The 20,393-nt window shown below is 37.7% G+C and overlaps 1 protein-coding gene and 1 pseudogene across 1 annotated transcript in view; one reads left to right on the top strand and one right to left on the bottom strand.

Annotated features, from left to right (window-relative positions):
* The window catches only part of Auh (AU RNA binding methylglutaconyl-CoA hydratase), a 148,605-nt gene that overhangs the window by 39,047 nt on the left and 89,165 nt on the right, over positions 1-20,393 (bottom strand).
* LOC122113635 lies at positions 6,482-11,108 on the top strand (annotated as a pseudogene).

Raw genomic sequence — 20,393 nt, forward strand, 5'->3', positions numbered from 1 at the left:
ATCTTTCAATAATTTTTTAAACTTTTTTTTATTGTAAAGATACTATACAGAGATGTACAGTTACGTGAGTACGGTAATGAGTCCATTTCTAATGAGCATTGTTACCCCCTCCTTTGTTTTTTCCCTACCATCCCACCTCCCCAACTCCTCCCTCTGCCCTCCTCCCCAAGTTGTAAAGTTCATTTTCAACCTAGTGTCTTGTACATCTCATTGTTACAATGGGTCAACCTGTATCCTTGTTTCAGCATTTTGTTATTTCCCTTCCCCTCCCCAAATTAGAAAAACGTATATACAAGATGCAGGGCACAGGACTCAAATACAGTGACAACAGGGGTTATACCATGGGGAAGAACATACAAAAGAAACAAAAAAATCACATAGTACATTAAACAACAACAGTGACAAAGATAAAACCTCTTGTGTCCCTATCTTGGGATTCATTTCACTTATCATTTTATATGGTCGTATGTATAGCTTTTGACCTTTTCTGCTTGTCTGGTAGGATTATCCTATGCGTATACTAGTTATTATATATAAGGGAAACATGGGACCTATGTTTCTTTGGGTCTGGGTTTACTATATATAATTTTTTCCAAGAACTGAAGACCCAGAAATGAACCCACAGACCTATAGCCACTTAATCTTCGATAAGAGAGCTAAAAAGATAGAATGGAAGTAAGACAGCCTCTTTAGTAAATGGTGCTGGAAAAATTGGTTAAACACGTGTAGAAAACTAAAGCTAGATCCTTATATATCACCCTGCACCAGAATCAACTCCATCAAGTCAGCTCCATCAACCTCAAAGTCAAAGCAGGTACCCTGAAAACATTACAGAAAGGAATAGGAGAAACTCTTATGTTTATTTTATTTTATTTTTGGGTCCGGTCGTGGGCCTGAACTCTGGGCCTGGGCGCTGTCCCTCAGCTCTTCAGCTCAAGGCTGAGCCACAGCGCCACTCCTGGCTTTTTTCTTTTGCTTATGTGGTGCTGAGGAATTGAACCCAGGGCCTCATGCATGCAAGGCAAGCACTCTACCACTGAGCCACCTTCCCAGTCCCAGGAGAAACTCTATGGCTCCTTGGCACAGGCTGAAATTTTATTAATAAAGACCCAGATACACAACAAATCAAAAGAAAGGTTGGACAAATGGGACTGTATGAAACTGCAGAGCTTCTGCATGGCAAAGGACAAAGCTAGCAAGATCAATAGAAAGCCCACGGACTGGGAGAAGATCTTCACTAGCTATCTTTCAATCTTGACATTGCTACTGGCACTGTCTCACTCCTCCGAAAGCTCAGCTAACAACAGCTCGGATTTTCTTTTCCTTTGTTTTCCATTTTCAAAAAAATCAGCTTAAGTTTCACTGATTTCTTTTTATCATTTGTACATAGTTTACTAATTTTAAGGTGGAAATAATTCAGAACTTAATAACTTTTCCCCTACTTTTCCAACTACACCTTTCATTTTTATTAATTTAATTCATTTTATTATTATTTTCATTAAGTATTTAAAATTATAATTCCCTTTACAAGATTGTTCTTGGTACATCCAGTATAACTTAAGTTTGAATTTTTACCAATTTTAAACAATTTTCTAATTTATCTTGTAATTTTGTTAGATCCATGGGATACTTAAAGATGCATTTTTTAAAATTCCAAGTATCTGAAGATATTTCATATTTTTCTGTTGTTGAATTATAATTTAATTAGGCTGGAGTCAAAGAATGTATTCCTTATTATTTTAACTATTTAAATTTGAGATGGCTCACTGAGATAAATGTTCTGTTTTGATGAATATTCTGTGTATAACCTGAAAAGAATGTAAACAATGGTGGTCATGTGGAATGCCATGAAAATGCAAAACAAACCAAGTAATACAGCTCAACTTTTCTATGTCTGAACCTTTCTAACAGTGCTGGGGATGGAACCCAGGGCCTTATTCAATTAAGATGCACCTCCAGCTCTGTATTTTCACTGATTTTTCTTACTCAGTTATGTAATCTCAAGCCAAAACAGATTTCTTCTCTTTTTAAAACTTCTGAATTTTTTAACATTTCACATATTTTGAAGTTCTTTTATCAAAGTTGCACGCACACAGTAGACTACTGTGTCTCTTTGACAAATTCAATTGTTATTATAAAATGTCTGTTTATCCTTGATAATACTCCATGCCCTGAAATCTACTTTGTCTGTGATTAACATATCTACTCCAATTTCCTTATGCATTATTACCAATGTCATATCTTCTTCCATCTGTTCAGCCTATATTATCTCTTTATCATTAAACTAGCTCTTATGAACATCACATGACTTTTTGTTTAATCGGTCTGGTGATTTCTTCCTTATTATTGCACTGTTGAGAAAATTTACATTTAATATGATTACCAATATGGTTTGGCTTAAACTTACCATCTTGCCATGTTTTCCCATTTTTATTATCTATCCTTTGTTGCTTGCTCTTTCCTTATATTCTTCAGGTTGAACACTTCTAGTATTCCATTTTGTCTAGGCTACTTTCCTGCTGGTGATATTCCTTTAAGCTTTTAGTACTTGATCTCCAATTGCTTTCTCAACTGGGGTTTTGTGAGAGAATAAAGCTGACAGGAAATGATATAAAGTAGTATTCCCAGGACAGTACATACAATACACTGAATAGCAGTGTTAAGGAGCTAAGACTTTAGTTTTCACCAATTATGGAAAAATACTGGACATGGCTTTTTCCTCCCCCACCTTCTCTGCTAGCACTGTAATTCAGATCACTTGACACTATACCCTGTAGGTCTCTGAGGCACTTTTCATTACTTTTTAAAGGGATTTTTCTTTATGTGCTCTGGTTTAGGAGGTTTCTATTTCTGTACTTTTAAATTCACTAGGCTTTTCTTCTGCAATTTCTATTGCTGTTATTTCCACGCAGAAAATTTTCATTTCAGAGATTAAATATCTTAGTCCTGGATATTTCAAGTAGTTCTTTTATCAAGTAGTTCTTTCACTAGGTTTGCCTTTTTCTTTACAAATGCTTTAGTAGAAGTATGACAGCTGTTTTGAAGCTCTTTTCTGCAAATCTCATTGCCTCTTTCTATGGACTGCTTCTTCTCATGGGTCCTATTTTCTGTTTTGCCACTGTAAGTCTAATTTTTTCAGACATGTGATTTTTACTCTGTGCTAGATTATGCCATTCAACTAGGCAGTTAAATTCCTTGGTGAGCAAGGAGAGTCTTTGAAGTCTGTTCTTAAACTTTGTTAGGACAGCTCTAGAGACCTCATGTCTTAACAATAATATAGCCCTCTTAAAGCATAATCCTTCTGGATTTCTACTTAATTCAGTGATTCTATGTCTTCTTTACTTTGCTATTATGAATTTGTGTGAACTTTGAGAACTATTTGTATAGTTTCCTAACTGTTCTTTGTCTGGTTTGATGTGCACATCTTGGTATTCAAACAAGTTAAAGATAACTTCTATTTAAAGTTCTGGAATGGTTCTTCTGTGCATTTACTTCTTCCCTTATACTGTAACTCACCAATTTAGTCACTCACTCCTCAGAGATGCTCACAGACTGCTGGGATTCTTCGTTCTTGTACTATAATTTAGAAAATGACTACACAGAGAAAGACGCAGTGATTTTATCCTTGTTTGAGTCTTTTCTCTCAAGATTAGAGACCTGAAATTCAATGTTTAAAATAGTTGTCTCATATATTTGCCAATATTGTCAGTTATTTTAGGTTGAAAGGCAAACCTGCTCTTTGTTAATCCAGCATGGCTAGAAATAAAGTAAGTCTATACTCTTGAATTAGACATGAGTCAAGTTTTAAACTGGGAAAAATGAGAGGGTACTTTTCTCTATTGAATAACCAAAAGTGACTAGGAAAGTTACTAGATCATTTGGTAATTCAGGGATGGGTGAAAAAGAAATGTCAAAAAGCTCAGGTGACACAGCAATTGGATAGAATAACAGCATTCCATGTCTACTCAGTTCATGTTGTTCACCAAAGTGCTTAAGTAAGATCATTGCAAATGTCATGAAGATACATTAGACTTATCTAGTATCTTTAAAGTATGGTTTATATACTAATTACTTGCCAACATTAAATTTATGAGCTACATTTACATGATAAAGCTCAGCACTACCTGAAAAGGGTTTGAGTCAAATTGTTTTCTAATAGAAATATTTTAATATAGTGTTAAACTTACCACAGAGAGGTTACCTAAAGATTACAGGATCATGAAGACCTCTCTCTCCCTTAGACACATTAGCCAGAAAGCATTATTTCCACAAACATGGCACTGAACACTCTTGCCAGGTTGAAATAGCATTAGAGCAAATTAACAGCTACTGGTACCCTATTTTTTCATAACAGCTAAAATTTAATGAGCAACTGCTTGTCCTCAAGCTCTATTCACATAATACCACATTTAATTCCAAAAAACTCTTCATATTAAAGATCAGGATCCAAGACCCATAATTAGTTGATGTAACTAACTAGTTCTAATCTCCATGTCCACAACTACTACATCAGGAGTTAGTGACTGGCCATGAACCCACTGCCTCTTTCCTAAGTGAGGAACTTCTGCCAGAATGAAGAAGGACTGAACTTTTTACAGTCACATAGCAGAAACTGATTGAGGAAAGGTACCTAGGAGTACCACTTAGAGAGAACTGAAGTGGTGGCCATGGCAACAGGTACTTTCGCTGAATATAGCAGACTCATGGTTTGCTGAAGCAGGCATGTCTATATTCTCTCTAGCTCCCTCTGCTAGGAGTTGCTCTTCAGAAACGGAGAAGAGACCTGCTTCATGACTGCACACAGATGTTTGTGTTGGAGTCAACTCCAAATGGCCAATGGATTCTATTATTGGGAGCACGGTGCTGGGAAGGACTCTGCAGCCCTATCCTCACGCCTGCACCAGGTTTACCACACACAACATCACCTGTGTCAGCAAGGAATGAGTTTACCACATGCAGAGCTGAATTTCAAATGTGTTAAAATAAAATTGAGCTGGACTCACCTACTGTCTATTGAATTGCCTGTATAAAAATGTTTTCAGAAAAAGCAAGATGTATACCTCAATACTGTGACAAATAACTGTTCACTCGACATTGTGTTGTCTAAACCAATGATTCAATTTAAAGCTAAGAATGGAGTACAAACTTCCATCTTACTTTATTTAAGGCACTACCGATACAATCCAGTGACAATTATTTAGATTAAATCTCTTTAGTAAAACTTCATCACAGGACTGAATCAGTGAAACCCTGAGCTAGGAAATATCTGAAGTTGAACTGGAGATGTGATTCAAGTAGTAGAGCACCAAGCTTAAACAAAAATGCTAAGCAAGAATGTGAAGCCCATAGTTCAAGCCCTAATACAGCAAACACACAAAAATATATCTGTTCTACCAAAATGTGTGTATGTAGAATAATCTAAAACATGAGAACTTACATCTTTCCACATATTTTCCCTACACTATGTCCCATTCCCTATTAAAAATTTCTGACTATTCATGTTTTTCATTTTCCTGACAGTTATTTCTGACAGTTAAGCTCTAGAGAATAAACTCAAATACAGGTTTCAGGGTTTATGTTTACTATTGATTCTCCTAAACTTGAACTTTTGAATTTAACACCTCTACAATAATTATAAGCACTTGGCCTAGTGTGATTACAAGTAAAGAAGACATAATTAAATTAAGTTCCACCTGGCTAATGGTACAGCAGAGCCACACATTTCTCTGCACATCTATAACCCTCCTTGATCAGCTACACTTCTCTGTCCATAATATCTAGACTGTAACCTTAAAGTAAGTAGCAACTAAGACTGCTTTAATACTCATTTCAACTCGTTAAAAAAAACTATTGTGATACCAAGAGATATGCTAAAAATTACATTTTTTGCTGCTGTTGTTACTGGTCAGGGGGCCTGAACTCTGGGCCTGGGTGCTATTCCTCAGCTCTTCAGCTCATGGCGAGGGCTCTACCACTTGAGCCACAGTACCACTTCCTGCTTTTTCTGCTTTTGTGGTGCCTCATGCATGCAAGGCAAGCACTCTACCACTGAGCCACCTTCCCTACCCAGAAAAATTACATTTTATTCTTTATAAATGTCATGATCTCACCACTCCAAGGAATTTAAAAAGCCTCTAGATTTAAGATTAAATGGAACAATTTTCCTTGCTATTGCTTAAAAACATGGCTTTCCCCAACAAGATGAGGCAAATTATGGAGGTTTTACTGGGGGTTCTAATTATTTTCTTTCTGTGAACACAGGGTTCAGGAGAGACAGAAGTTATTATATTCAGGTTGCCCTGCCTCAGGAGTCATTTGTATTCCTGGTCCAATTTAGAATGACTGTTGACTGGACTTACTTTATACCCATTATTTCTGCAAAGATTTACTTTGACTGACCAAAATGATAGTCAGTTGAACTATCTTTCTAAAATAGGGTCATTTAGGAGGCTAATTTTTCCTATATGTTGCCCATCCAAAAATGTCCTTAACTCTGCTGCTACTCCTGGATGGCAGTTTATCAGGTACAGAATTATAGATTTAAAATGTGGTTACTTTTTTGTTGTTGCTTTTTTTTAGAAGATACTTCTAGCACAATATTGCGGATGAAACATTATATAAGTTTGACAGCTCAATTACAAGCAACTTGTCTTTCTTCTCTCAAAACTTTTGTGATCAACCCCTGGAGCACTGACATTTCACAAGTTTATAGCCATGGATGGCTCTTTGTCATTAACTGTATTTGCTCTCAGTGGATAAATATAAAGAGGTCTCTTTTCTATCACTGGAAATTCCCTTTGCTCACTGTTTCTTAACTTCCTGGCCTCATTTTTTCCTTTTCCCTACACTTGAATAAGTCAAATACACACATCAATTTCCTACAGACCTATTCTTGCAGTTTTTTATTTTGCCCATAATTTTATACTTCAAATTTATTTTCTAATAACTTAATCTTCAAATTTTCATTTAAGATAGCTGAGAGCAAATACATCTTTGACTGACCAAAAAGATAGTCAGTTGAACTATCTTTCTAAAGTAGGGTCATTTAGGAGGCTAATTTTTCCTGTATGTTGCCTATCCAAAATGTCTTTACTCTGCTGCTACTCTTGAATAGCAGTTTATCAGGTACAGAATTATAGGTTTGAAAATGTGGTTATTTTTTTGTTTTTTAGAAGATACTTCTAGCACAATGTTGCTGGTAAAACAAATTATACAAGTTTGTATTGGGAAAATAGGAGAGGGAATAGTATCCCAGTTACACCCTGTTTTTGGAAAGCTAACTTCTGGCCTGTGTGTTCTAGCACAGTTACTGATCCTGAGCCTCTACAGGCATCCTAGGAAAGAGTGCTGCGTTTCATCAGTCGCCCCAACAAAGCACTTTCCAACCTACCTCATCCTTACACCACACATTCTTACAATTGTTACATCTTATCTGTTAATGGTTTAGTTCCCTTTGACTTGGGTATTTTTTGTTCTATGATTATGCAGTGTTTTTTCTTTTACAGTATATGCTTTCACTGTGGCAAGCCTTAAAATAAGCAGGAGGCAAATAACATCAGGCGTGTACCCTGGATTCTTACCCAGAAGTATTAATGACCTTTGAGCTTATGATAGAATGCCATCTTCACACAAAAAAAGTGGAGAGAAGACCATAATGAATGTTATGTACCAAAGACTAACCTTCAAGAGTATTTTAAATAAATACAACTTGTTACTCTATAACTGGCTCTTGTGGATAAGGGTTGCATAAAATCTGAAAACACAAAATTAAGTGTGTTATCTATTTTAACTTTGCAATGAGGCCAAGATTCCTTGTAATCTGTTACATAGGATTTCACAGAACTTTCCTAAAGGGGCTACCAGGCCTCACAAAGGCAATACTTCTTCCTTAACACCAAAGATGTGTGCTCCCCTAAGGATAGAGTGTACAATAAACAGAACAGGCACTCTCTCCCTCCTTAACACCTTAATCATCAATAAAGTAAAATTCTATAAAAATTATGAAAGATGATGTGATTTTAGAGATGATGAACATGGTGGCTTGCACATTTTATGTGTGTTTTTCTTTGGGTATTGTTGGCTAGGAAGTGTGAGAAGTACAAAGCTAATCGGGAGCAAACCTGTATCTCCAACACCATAATCCAAGTCTCTAAACTTTCAGTCCAGCTAGCAGCAAAGGGAGTGCCTGTTGAGAATCTAGTGAAAGATGTATCACTCTCGCCTAGAACTGGCCACACTAGAAAGGTGCCAGCCACAGATATAAAGCTCCAAAGTATAACTCACATGCATACAGTGCTTTATAGAGTAGAAAGAGGTTTAAAAGGTAGCAAATGTACCAGGCAGGGTAGTGTATGCTATAATCCTAGCTACTCAGAAGGCAGAGATTGGAGACAGTGGTTCCTGGGCAGCCTGGACAAAAACTTCACAAACTCCATGTCAATTAATAACTGGGTAAGGTGACACCAATTATCCCAGCTATGTTGGAAGCATATGGCTAGGTGCAGTGGTGTCAGCCTGTCTTCCACAGTGACATGGCAATGCACAAGTAAGAGAATGGAAGTTCAGGCTGACAGGAGCATAACGCAGGACACTATCTTGAAAATAACCAATTGGCTGGAAGCATGACAAGAAGAATACCTTCCAAGGCCCTGAGTTCAATACTAGCATTGTCCTAACCCCCCAAAGAGGGCAGCAAACATTATAATCCTTAAGACAACTTCATAATGTAACTATATCATTTTCATTTAAAGAAAAACTCTGAGAGAATTAAACACCCTGCCATAATTAATAAATTAGTAATTTGCCATATTAATATTGCTTAAACTCAGATCTCCTTACCTCCTTACCCACCCACATGGATTAAGGAATCTATATAGGATGACTCCTATCTTTCACTGACTGTTTACTTGTTCCATTCGTACAGTATCTTATTCCTGTTTTACAAGAGTAGATTAAAGTGATTTTTCAGATTTGTGCTTTTAGTTTTCTGCATTTTCTGACTCCTTTGGGCCCCATGAGTAGAAAGTAGACACAGCTACCACAGGGAGTGTGTGTCATTCTTTTGAGGTAGTGGCTGTAACTGGCAGAGTAAATTTGAAGGCAATGTCTCATTCTTGCTTTGTGGTTTAAAGGAGCATATATCTAGCACATGTGGTACCCTGGGTTTTCTGGCAGAAAGCAGAGAAAGGTAATGGAGGGAGTCCACTTCCACTTCCTGTTCTCTTCTCTTCCTTGTGCTGACCACTTCCTTTCTCTTCTTGGAAGAAAGACAATAGTGTGAATTTGCTGGTTCCAGCCCCTTCATCTTGCCCAGAGGACCTACTCTGGCACTCACACATCTGTCCCCCTAACTTCCAATTTCAACTATACACTGTTCTAGTTTTCAAACATTAACTCTAGATGATTATATAGATGTGTCAAGGAAAGCAAAATGAGAACCAAACTGAAAATCCATAGTGTCAACCTCCTCTCAAGGGCCAACAATCAAAACATACAACATTCTAAATGAAATTTACTATTTGCTATAAGAAGTCTCTTTACACTCTACTGCTTGGACTGGAGGTAACTCAAGTGGTCGTGCCTCATAAGCACAAGTTCCTGAATTCACACCCCAGTATCATCAAAAATTAAATAATTAAAAAAAATCTCTTCTCACGAAGGCACTATTTTCTTTCTTTCTTTCTTTCTTTTTTTGGGAGGGGGGGTCCGGTCGTGGGGCCTGAACTCTGGGCCTGGGCGCTGTCCCTCAGCTCTTCAGCTCAAGGCTAGCGCTCTACCACTTGAGCCACAGCGTCACTCCTGACTTTTTTTCTTTTTGCTTATGCGGTGCTGAGGAATCGAACCCAGGGCCTCAGGCATGCAAGGCAAGCGCTCTACCACTGAGCTACCTTCCCAGCCCCACTATTTTCTTTTATACTTGAAAAAATACTTCATCTTCCCGTGTTGAAGTCACTTTTAGTATTATCCCATGGTATCCTCAGCCAATGAAACAGTTCTGTATGTTCCCATTATAACTTCAGCCCAACATTACTCATTCCAAAGCTGAGGATACAGAATTTGAAGCATTTGCAAATGGTGTAAATGTGCACAGGACACACACACACACACACACACACACACACACAAATATACAGATGACACTGTAGAGACATACTTTCAAAATCCCAAATGCTTTTAGTTTTAGTGGTAATGTACGTTACAACTATTTTAATATCTTCTTTGAAAATAAATTCATACATATTCAATTGTGATGTATTTAAATATATTCAAGGACATGATGCATAATATATTTAATAGACAAGCATTAAAAAAAAAAAAAAAACAAGCTGCTGCTGTGACTACTCCTGTGCCACAGTTTATCCTACTGGAGTGTAATGGTTTAGATAATTAACATTTCCTAAATATTCAAGCAAGCATTCTTCATGAATGCCCTCATAAAAGATGGATTTGATGGCTGTTGAGAGGCCCAAGGTGAAAAGATGTGATAGAGACAGTGATCTAAAACAAATACTATGAACTGACAGATCTAAATATAAATGCTCAGTTTCCATTTCATTAGTTCATATTCAGACTGAAAGAGAAATGTTTAAATTCTTTTCAATACAAATTCTCCCAGACTATCTTAGTTTCAATAGGAAACAAATGGCCTTGCCCTTTTTTTTTTTTTTTTTGGTACTGCCTACAGAGGTGGCTGCCATTCCCTACTATCATGTCTACTTTCTGCTGAAGCCTAAGATGGTCAGAAAGAGGACTAAGAAGTCCACCAAGTGCCAACCACACCAATATGTGAAGGTTAAGCATAACAAACAGAAACTCAAGGGTTTGAACAAGAGGAAAGGAATATTTAAGGGCCACATCTTGATGCCCAACTCTGGCTATGGGAGCAACAAGAAAACAAAAAACAAATGCTGTCCAGTGGCTTTCACAAATTCCTGGCCCATAAGGCCAGGGAGCTGAAGGGCTTCTGATGTGTGAAGAGTCTTACTGTGCTGATATGGTACATACTGTTTCTGCCAGAAACTGCAGTAAAGCCCTTGCATAGAGCTGCCTAGCTGGACTTCAGAGTCTCTAGACCCAATGCCAGGCTGCACAGCTAAGAAAACAAATAGACAGCTCATGTGCATATTTTATTTATGCTTAAGTCTCATCACACAAAAGAAAAAAAAAAAGAGAAAACCCTCAAATGCTTTCAGTGGTTAAACTGCATTTTATTCTGATCGAATGAGTTTCAAGCTGTAATTCTTTAAATTTAGTCTTCCCATACGTCAAACCCTAGCACTACGAGAGAAAAACACTTACTTTGTTTATTTTCATATAACTACAAAATAAACAAAAAATCAAGGTAACAAATACTTTAGTTCAACTTACCTCTTAATAAAGACACACAAGCAACTAGTGGCCAATCATGGCCTTCAACTCTAGAGCACTGGTAAATGGAACTATAGGCATCTATACAATTTATATCTTACAAACTACATTTTTTTGGGGGGAGGGTCGTGGGGCTTGGGTGTTGTCCCTGTGCTCTTCAGCTCAAGGCGAGCACTCTACTGCTTGAGCCACAGCACCACTGCGGTTTTCTGGTGGTTTATTGGAGATAAGAGTCTCCTGGGCTTTCTTGCCAGGGTTGGGCTTGAAACCGTGATCCTCAGATCTCAGCCTCCTGAGTAGCTAGGATTACAGGAGTGAGCCACCGACGCCTGGCTCAAACTACACTTCTTAAAGTTCTTGTGAAGGTCAAAGGCAATTAAAATCACCTCTAGTTAGTTAAGAATAAGGGGACCTCGAGAACTGAAGATGTGAGGAACTGGGATTTTGAGAAGGCTCTCAGAGAAAACCAAAGGGAGGCTGTGAAAGACAATAGGTGGAAAAGAGGAGGATCAAGTGGCAAAGTCTGGAGGAAGGAGTGAGCATCTACTTGGAGACCTCTGTTGTCGTTGCTGCCCCATCTAGCTCCCACTGGAAAGCCCAGATGGAGAAACACAAGTTCCCATGACCAAGATGGATGAGGCAGAGCAGCTGTGTGAACAGGGCCTGTGCTCTCCTGGTGGACACTAGAGTATTTTTTAGTAAAGGAGAGAAATGCTGGGCTGCTACAAAGTAGCAAAAGTCTACTACAGATTTTCAGACCTGAGAGATATTGAAATATTTCTCAGTATAAGTATTTAGATAAATTTAAACTGCACTCACTTCCCGCCCCCCCTACTTTAGGCCTCAAAATAGATGCTCCCTGTGGTGTGACAAAGGAGTAAGAATCTTCTATTGGCCTCCACCTAAAATGTTAGTTCAATTTGTCACCAGGTCCAGATGAGGGTTGTGAAGATTCCCTTTGGAAGTAGGGACTTTCTACTCAGGGTCCCTGACTTCATTTACAAAATGAAAATTTCTGAACAAGTCATAAAGCAACAAAGACAGTGTTCCTCAATACTTTGTCTGTTTCTGAGGTCCTGGATGCCATTTCCCAGGCCATATTTTTCCTAGCCTCTCCCCTAAAATGAAGCTAAAGGGTGAAGATCAGTCTTCTGTATTTGCTTCAGGCTGAGTTTTTAAATTCCTAGCTGCTATTTACTATGCCTAATTTTTCCTAATCTATACTGCTCAAATTAAGATTATAATCAATACACATAAGGAATCTGTTTTAAAGACTGGCACAGCCTGCTTTGTGCCTCATGTACTACCTAGCAAGTCCAACACTGCAGTCACTCCCCTGCCAAAATAACACTGCACAGTTCAAATAAACCCCCACACTGGTTTTCATCACTTTGATACAGACAGTAACAGCTGTACTTTGGTGTTTTTCAAAATACTTTTATATTGCAAAGATTAAATATTAATTATAGAGAAATCCAACTAGAAGCTGAAGTTCAAATATAACCAAAATACCTTACTAAATATACAAATGCATAAATTGGAATTCTGGAAAGAGTTAAATATTAGTTGTCAAAAAAGGAGGCTCTAGTTTCCTTGGAAGCACAGGTAGGAGGATTGGGAGCTGAGATAACTAAACACAAAAAGGGAATGGGAGTAGGCTTAAGTGATAGAGGTCTGCCTAGTAAGGAGAAGATCTCGAGTTCAAAGTCCTATATATCACAAAAAGAACAAAAAGTAGAAAATAAAAAATAATACTTGTAATCTCACAATTGGTTAATTATTATAAAATTTGGAAATACCACTTTTGTACAGAAACACAAGACTTAGCTAAATGGATTTCTGTTTGCTAAAACTGGGGCAAAGGATAAAACTAAACTTATGCAGCATTCATTCAAGCTCAATCAGAAAGTCTTTATAACAAATTATATGGAAAAGAGTATGCTTCCAAATGGTGACTGCAGTATGTGCATTTGCTTGCAGAGACAATTAATGCATGCAGCTGGTGTCAACCTTCAGTAAGTTTCAATCAAAGCTTGACAGCTAACAGTTATACACAGGGTAATTATAGCAAATGGTGTTCGGGCTTAATGTTCTGTCATTTCTTTTATTTTTTTTCCTGGAATGTAATCAACAAGATATTAAGATTGCTTCTGCTTAACTTTTCTTTAATATTCACACTGATGAAAATAAATATTCAGTCACAAGGTATTTAGTATGGGTAAAGAAAGAAGGCCTAACCAACATATACATACATACAATATCCCAATAGCTTCTCCATAAAAAAAACAAGGAATCCCCAACAAGCTTCTAACTTTTCACAAGTCCTAGACCTGCCTACAAACATGGAATGAGTATTAGTCTGGATCAGATGTCAGTGCTTTTGTGTGTTAAATAAGGAAGCACAACAGCAGCTCCCACTGGAGATTATGTTATTTGAAAACCTGGTGCTCCTACACATTCTTTGTGTGTAGTGCAACAGCTAAAATAGACATTAGACTAAGTAGCATATGGTCCAGATTTAATACAGCATGTGCTTAAATTTTTATAGTAAAGTATTTACAATGTTAATTCTCATATCCACATGGACCTTTAAAGCTCTATTCTAGGGTAATTACATATTTAATTTCATGCACTTATACCTGCTGTAATGAACCCAGGTAGCTTCCCATGTTCCACAGGCTAGCTGATATTTTAAATGATGCTTCTGCTTGTCCGATCAAGAGTCCCACACAAACCACTGAAGGGAATCATTGTGGGGAGGGTGTCCAAAGAGCTATGAAACAACTTTGTTCCTTCCTATGTCTCCTTTGCTTACTGCTGTATTTCTAGCCATTAGCAGGGTTTGGTACAAAACTGGTACTCAAAGTACTCAGTAGATAGGTACCTCACAGACTACTACACTGGGAAATCAGCACAAAACACTCTAAAAAAGTCAAAACATTCTGAGTATATGACACTTTGCTTTGGCATTAATGTACTCACAAATGTGGACTGAGAATGACAGAAGAATCAATAGATTTATCAATCAAAAGCCTCTAGCTACTAGTAATACAGTGGGAACAAACTTTGGACAATTTATACAGAAAAAGTAATTACTGAGAGGTGTCTTTTTTTTGGGGGGGGGGGTAATAAACTATGAAGAATGTTTTAAAAACCCAGGCAGCAGTTGAATCCCCATGAACAAGGATCGAAGCCCCAAATGATTCTTGAGAGGCCTGCCTCTGGTAAGAAAGAACCTTGCTGCGCAAGAGAGGTGCTGCCCTAAGAACTGCTGCCCTGGACAGGGACAAAGCAATAGAAACTTAGCCTGCAGCCACCCAATCCTATACTGCAAGGGCCCAGAGACTTAAGGAGGAGGCAGACACCAATGGCCACAAACTTTCTGTTGGTGCTTCTTCATCACACCGTTCACTTGACTGACACACCACCAGCAGGAAAGCTCTTCTTAGTATTTTTTATTTTCATGATTAAAAAAAAATTGTTATTAGAAGGGAGATGTACAGAGAGGCTACCATTTCTTAAGTCAGCTAGTGAGTATATTTCTTTTTGGACAATGTTACCCCTTCCTTAGCTCATGTCCTAGTATTTCTGTTAAGGAGCTCTTTCCTAAAGACTCCATGAGAAAGGACTGTGCTGTGTAACTGCCTCTTATGAAAGTGTTAGTTAAGTGGCTATTAACTAGCATGATAGGTGAGAACAGGTGAATGCTACACTTCACATATTTGAACAGCAATACAGATTTCTTCAGTATCAACTGGCATTAGAAATGTTACACTTACATGAGGTCATATAAAATAAAGGTTATACCTGAAATAAGTTTGTTAAGACATCTAAATTGATGTGCATATGTGTACATTCATGAGGCCAATCAGCAAAAAATAATTACAGACATTAAATATACTGCCCTGTGGGTATCCTTGTTGCAATGGGTCATCCTGTATCCTTGTGTCAGCATTTTGTTATTCCCCTTCCCCTCCCTAGATTAGACAAATGTATGTATAAGATGTAGGGTACCAAAATCAAGTACAGTGACAACAGGGGGATATACCATAAGGGAAAGAACATACAAAAGAAACAGCAACAACAACAAAAACATAAAATCACATGGTGCATTTAAAACATAACAATAAAGACAGACCTCTTGTGTCCGTATCTTGGGATTCAATTCTTATACGGTCATATGTACATGGCTTTTGAGTTTCTCAGCTCATCTGATAAGATTACTAATTCTTTGTGCCCCTTTAAATTTCGGCAGCCACAAAACACAAATAACTCCTGATTATTCATTTGTCTTCTTTTCTCTCTTCTCAAGAGGTACAAAAGTGCTGGCCAGGTATATTTGAAGTTTAAAAAGACAATCTGCTCCTTAAAGACAATCTGTTCCTTCCTTTTTTGGCTAGGACCAAATGAGGCACACAAATAAAGGGTTTCTCAAGGTCTATTTTACGCACAGTAGGAGAACAGTTCCTGCAAGTTCCCCAGAATCGGAGTCTTCTGTCACTAAAGGACAGAGAAACCAATGCCTGCTTACAAAAACGCCAGCTACAAGAAAGACAACAGAAACAAGGGTACAGATGTGTAGAAAACATTCTCAGCAGAAAAAACAAAATCTAAACATGTAAGCAGAATTTTTGTTAATGCCTCTTAACTTTTAACATTTAGAGAACAGGCATTTAATTTATTTCAACAACTCTTTACTAGCACCTATCATTTAACAAGCGTGATCTAAGGTATTGCTGATACAAGAGTCAAAAACACGGAACAGTTCCTCCTGTCAAGGAACTCTTGGAGGCCAGAAGGACACATTCAAACCAGCAAAGAGATGTAATTGCAAACTAAAGATGTAACTGCAATACTAAAGAACATGCTCTTAACCTAATTAAAATTTCAAACCCTTCCAGATTTTACAATACTTATTTTCTACTAAATTCCTAATCTTTGTTGTAAAGCTTATCAGTTACAATTGGGCAAAAATTCTGTAACTGAGAAATCGAGTTTATGAAAATTAAGAAAAAAATCAAATAACTAGCTAGACTGGCCCTCAACTTTCTGAACAGGACTTAATTCACAATAAATAAACCATTATGTAAGTTAACAATAATGATAAGGTGAAAATAGATAACTCAAGGAAGAAAAACAAAGGAAAGGCAAACAAATGAGAGAAAGAAAACAAAACAGGTAGATAGGGATAAAAAGTGGCAGACATAAAACATGGCCGGTAATAACATATCCCATTATGGTGCTTCTTGTTCCCATAGAGATTTAGGTTCCTGTTCAAATGCTTCTTTTTATTGCTCAAATACTTCTTCCCACAATGCCTTGGGTGCCTGTTCAACCAATGAAAAGAGCCAGGGCAGTGCATATATAAGCCATCCAACAATCAACATGAAGCCAAGAGATCTGGGAGGAATCCAGTACAATAAAACCATTCTCCCAGAGCACTCCACTGGACTCCTTTAGACTCCTTTCCTAATGGAGAGCTTTGTTACTCTCTTCCATGGCTTTCCTTTCATTTTCAAATAAACTTATGTTCACCTTAAACACTTTACTTTTCATTCTTTAGTTTATAGAGAAAAGAAATCACAAATCCATAAGAGGCAAGCAAGATAAAGAAACAGGGAAACTGAAATTAATAATTAAAAGTGTGAGACTCAAACGTCAGAACCAGAAAGTAGGAGCTAGATCCCCTCCAACCACCTTTTAAATATTAAGTTAAAAATAAGGGACTCTTGGCATCTGTCTCCCCTTTGACATGTGGTCTCTCCTACTAACAGGTAGAAATAGAATTAGAAGGTCTATTTGGCAAAGGAGGTCCTAATAGTTACCAACTGTGCCTATGTTTGTATCACCCATCTTGGCCACTCAAAATCACCTCTAATGATCAGTGGTTGCCAGACCTTTAACTGATGACTAAAGCAGATAGAACAAACAAGAGGGCCACTGTATTTTAGCTTGTCTGCTTCTCTTGCACTTCTAGCAAGAAGTTCCTTTCTCTCCCTACTTTTATCCTGTTTTATCATAATAAATTCTTGCTAAAACTTCCGTCTTGTCAGACTTTCCCTTTTCTGAGATACCTCGTAATGTTTTTCATTTGGACATATCAAGCTCCTGAATTTTACTGGAAACTGGGAAGCTTAAAAGAACCTCCTTATCCTTCATAAGGTGAAACACAAACCTGCCTCATTACTAAGCTTCACCCTGAAATGTTTGGAAAAGTTCCTACTAATTGTGCTTTGCTAAGCTACTGGCCAATCATACAAATATTTTTACTTCTTAAAATATTCAAAATGATGCTATTCCTAAAACTTACCTTCTATTATCCCTAACTACACAGGAGAAACAATTTATTAGGGAAGGAAAGGGGAGGATGGTCAAAGAGAAAACAAGACGTCTATAAAACACACTAAACAATAACACCCCTACCACTACTTACTTTGGGTGGTGATTATCTATCAGAACCTTCTCAAAGTCTTGAACATGAATTCATTCCCATTAACCTCACAATACTCTGATGAAATACACATGAATAGTCACACAGATTAGGAAACAGATACAGTCAATTCACTTCCCAAGGAAGGAGTCAGACCCAAGTAGTCCTTAAGCAGTCAAGTAGTTTTGCAGGAATTCATATTTTCTCTCTTTCTGAACATTTAACTGATATATGATCTCAAAATAGCTAACTGTGACCACTAATTATAGGACCTACATGTAATAATCCAAGAGACCGATAGTTATTTCACATGTGTGTATAAGGGAGAGGGTTTCAAAACACCAACCATTTCAACAGACAAAACCTCCATGCTTAACAGAAACCATCTAACATCACCTATCAGGATAACTGTAGCAATATCCACAAGTTTCTGAAATATCCACAAGCTCTGAAATGCTAGTGATAAAGTAATCACTCACAGGTTAAGAATATATTAATTCCGAAGCACTGGAAATTATGTTCACAAAATGAAAAGTGGCCTTGCTGACATTGCATCACTATTTCTAGACAGCACATTTGAACATCAAATAAGTCTCACAGCATGGACCTGTGCCAAAAGCCAGTGACCTAGTTTCACTAGGGTGGGAAAGGAATAGGACTATATCCTTTGAGAGTAGCACTAAAATAGCTTCCTAAAGCACAGTCTCATGTATTAAGTTTTAAATAAATTTTCTGTACAAGAACATGGAAAACCAATATACTTGTTAAAGCTAGCTCTCAAATGGTTATTTGTAATTTCAAATTTTGAAAAATAAGAAAGAGTTGCAGATTTAAATATTTTCAATGTCTTAGTGTCTCAAATAGAAACTGAACAAAGATTATTGGCTGATGTTGCAGAACTATAACAAGTTCTTAATATCTGCTTTTGCTAAGGGGCAAAATAAATTAATTAAATGTAGGGCAAAAAGCTTAGACATCTGGTTTTCATTTTGTATCTAGTTTTTTGCCCTGAGCCATTCTCTCCTAAAGTCATCTTGGAAGCCTAAAAGGAGACAACAGTAGAACCACCACGATGTGCCAGGTGGCCATGACTCTTTGTAACAAGGCCCACCTAACCAAAACTGAGACAATCAGCTGTCAGACAACTTCCAGCCACCCTGACCACTTCTGAATAGGCCTATGATTGGAACTTATTTATGCATGTATTTTGTATACATTTTGCTCTCTCTCCTTACTTCTTGATCTATGTAAACATACAATACATGTTTGTAACCCAAAGAGAGGTGAAGATACACTAAAGTGTTGTCTTCCCATAGCATGTATACCATGGAATAAATCTCCTTTCTCTGATCTTCACTACATCTCTTTGACATATAGAGCTGAGTGTCCAGACCTGATAGGAAAACTCCTAGAGTTGGGGCCTGGAGTCTAAAGGTCTGGTTTCTGCTTCACACCTAAGAAAAATATAAGCAATAAAATGAAAAACATGAAGAAAAAGTATCTTTTTGTTACTTAAAAGAAATACTGAACTTGTATATAGCAGCATGTAGGCAAAATCAAGCAAAATACACACTGGTAAGACTCCAAAACAGTAACTTTTGGAGTCACAGGGTAAGAAACAAGCATGGAAGACATCAGTCTATAAATATATTTGCTATGTGGGTTCCCTCGTGAAGGAAATATGAAAACAGTTCACCTAGAAGAAATGTATATAGAACATTACAAAACTCTGTATAACATCTGTGAGGCACATATCTTTGCAACTCCAAAGTGAAAATAAGCCAAGTACGGGGGCTTACTCCTGTAATCCTAGCTACTCAGGAGGCTGGGCTCTGAGGATCAAGTTTAAAGCCAGCTGTACCTCACCAAAAAGGCAGAAGCAGAGCTGTGGTTCAAGTGATACAGCAACAGCCTTGAGTTTAAAAGCTTCGGGACAGTACCCAGTCCCTGAGTTCTAAAAGGCTGAGTCAGACCAGGCAGTACAAGCCTGGGATCCCAGCACTCTGGGAGCTGAGGTAAAAGGACATAGAACTAAAGGCCAGACTGAGTGGGTTACATGGTAAGACACTTGTCTCAGACAAAACAAAAGAAAACAAAAAAGGCTGGGAAATGATGGCTGGAAAATGATGGTCAAATGGATCTGGAATCATCAAATAAGCAACAAAAGACAGAATTGAAGGCAAAAGCATTTAGTGGGAAACCAATCAATTCTTCATAATAATGAGAATATAAATCCTAATGAAGATATGAATTCTTTGGGCACAAAAAGGAGGAATGAAGGAAATAAGGAGGGAAGGAAGGAGGGAGGAAAGAAGAAAAGGAGGGAGGGAGGGAGGAAGGGAGGGAGGGAGGGAGGGCAGCAAGGAAGGAGGGAGGGAGGAAAGAGAAATAGCAATGTGTGTAAGGTACTGATGGCTTAGGCCTATAATACTAGCTAATTAAGAGGCTTCTAAGCCAGCATAGGCAGGAAAGTCCATAAGACTCTTTTTTTTTTTTTGTCTTTTCTTTTTTGGTACTGGGGATCAAACCCAGGACGTTACACTTGCTAGGCAAGCGCTTTGCCACTGAGCTACATCCCAGCCCGTCCATAAGACTC

This window comes from Dipodomys spectabilis, unplaced genomic scaffold, assembly GCF_019054845.1.
Source record: "Dipodomys spectabilis isolate Male_0828 unplaced genomic scaffold, ASM1905484v1 ptg000098l, whole genome shotgun sequence".
NCBI classification, from domain to species: domain Eukaryota; kingdom Metazoa; phylum Chordata; class Mammalia; order Rodentia; family Heteromyidae; genus Dipodomys; species Dipodomys spectabilis.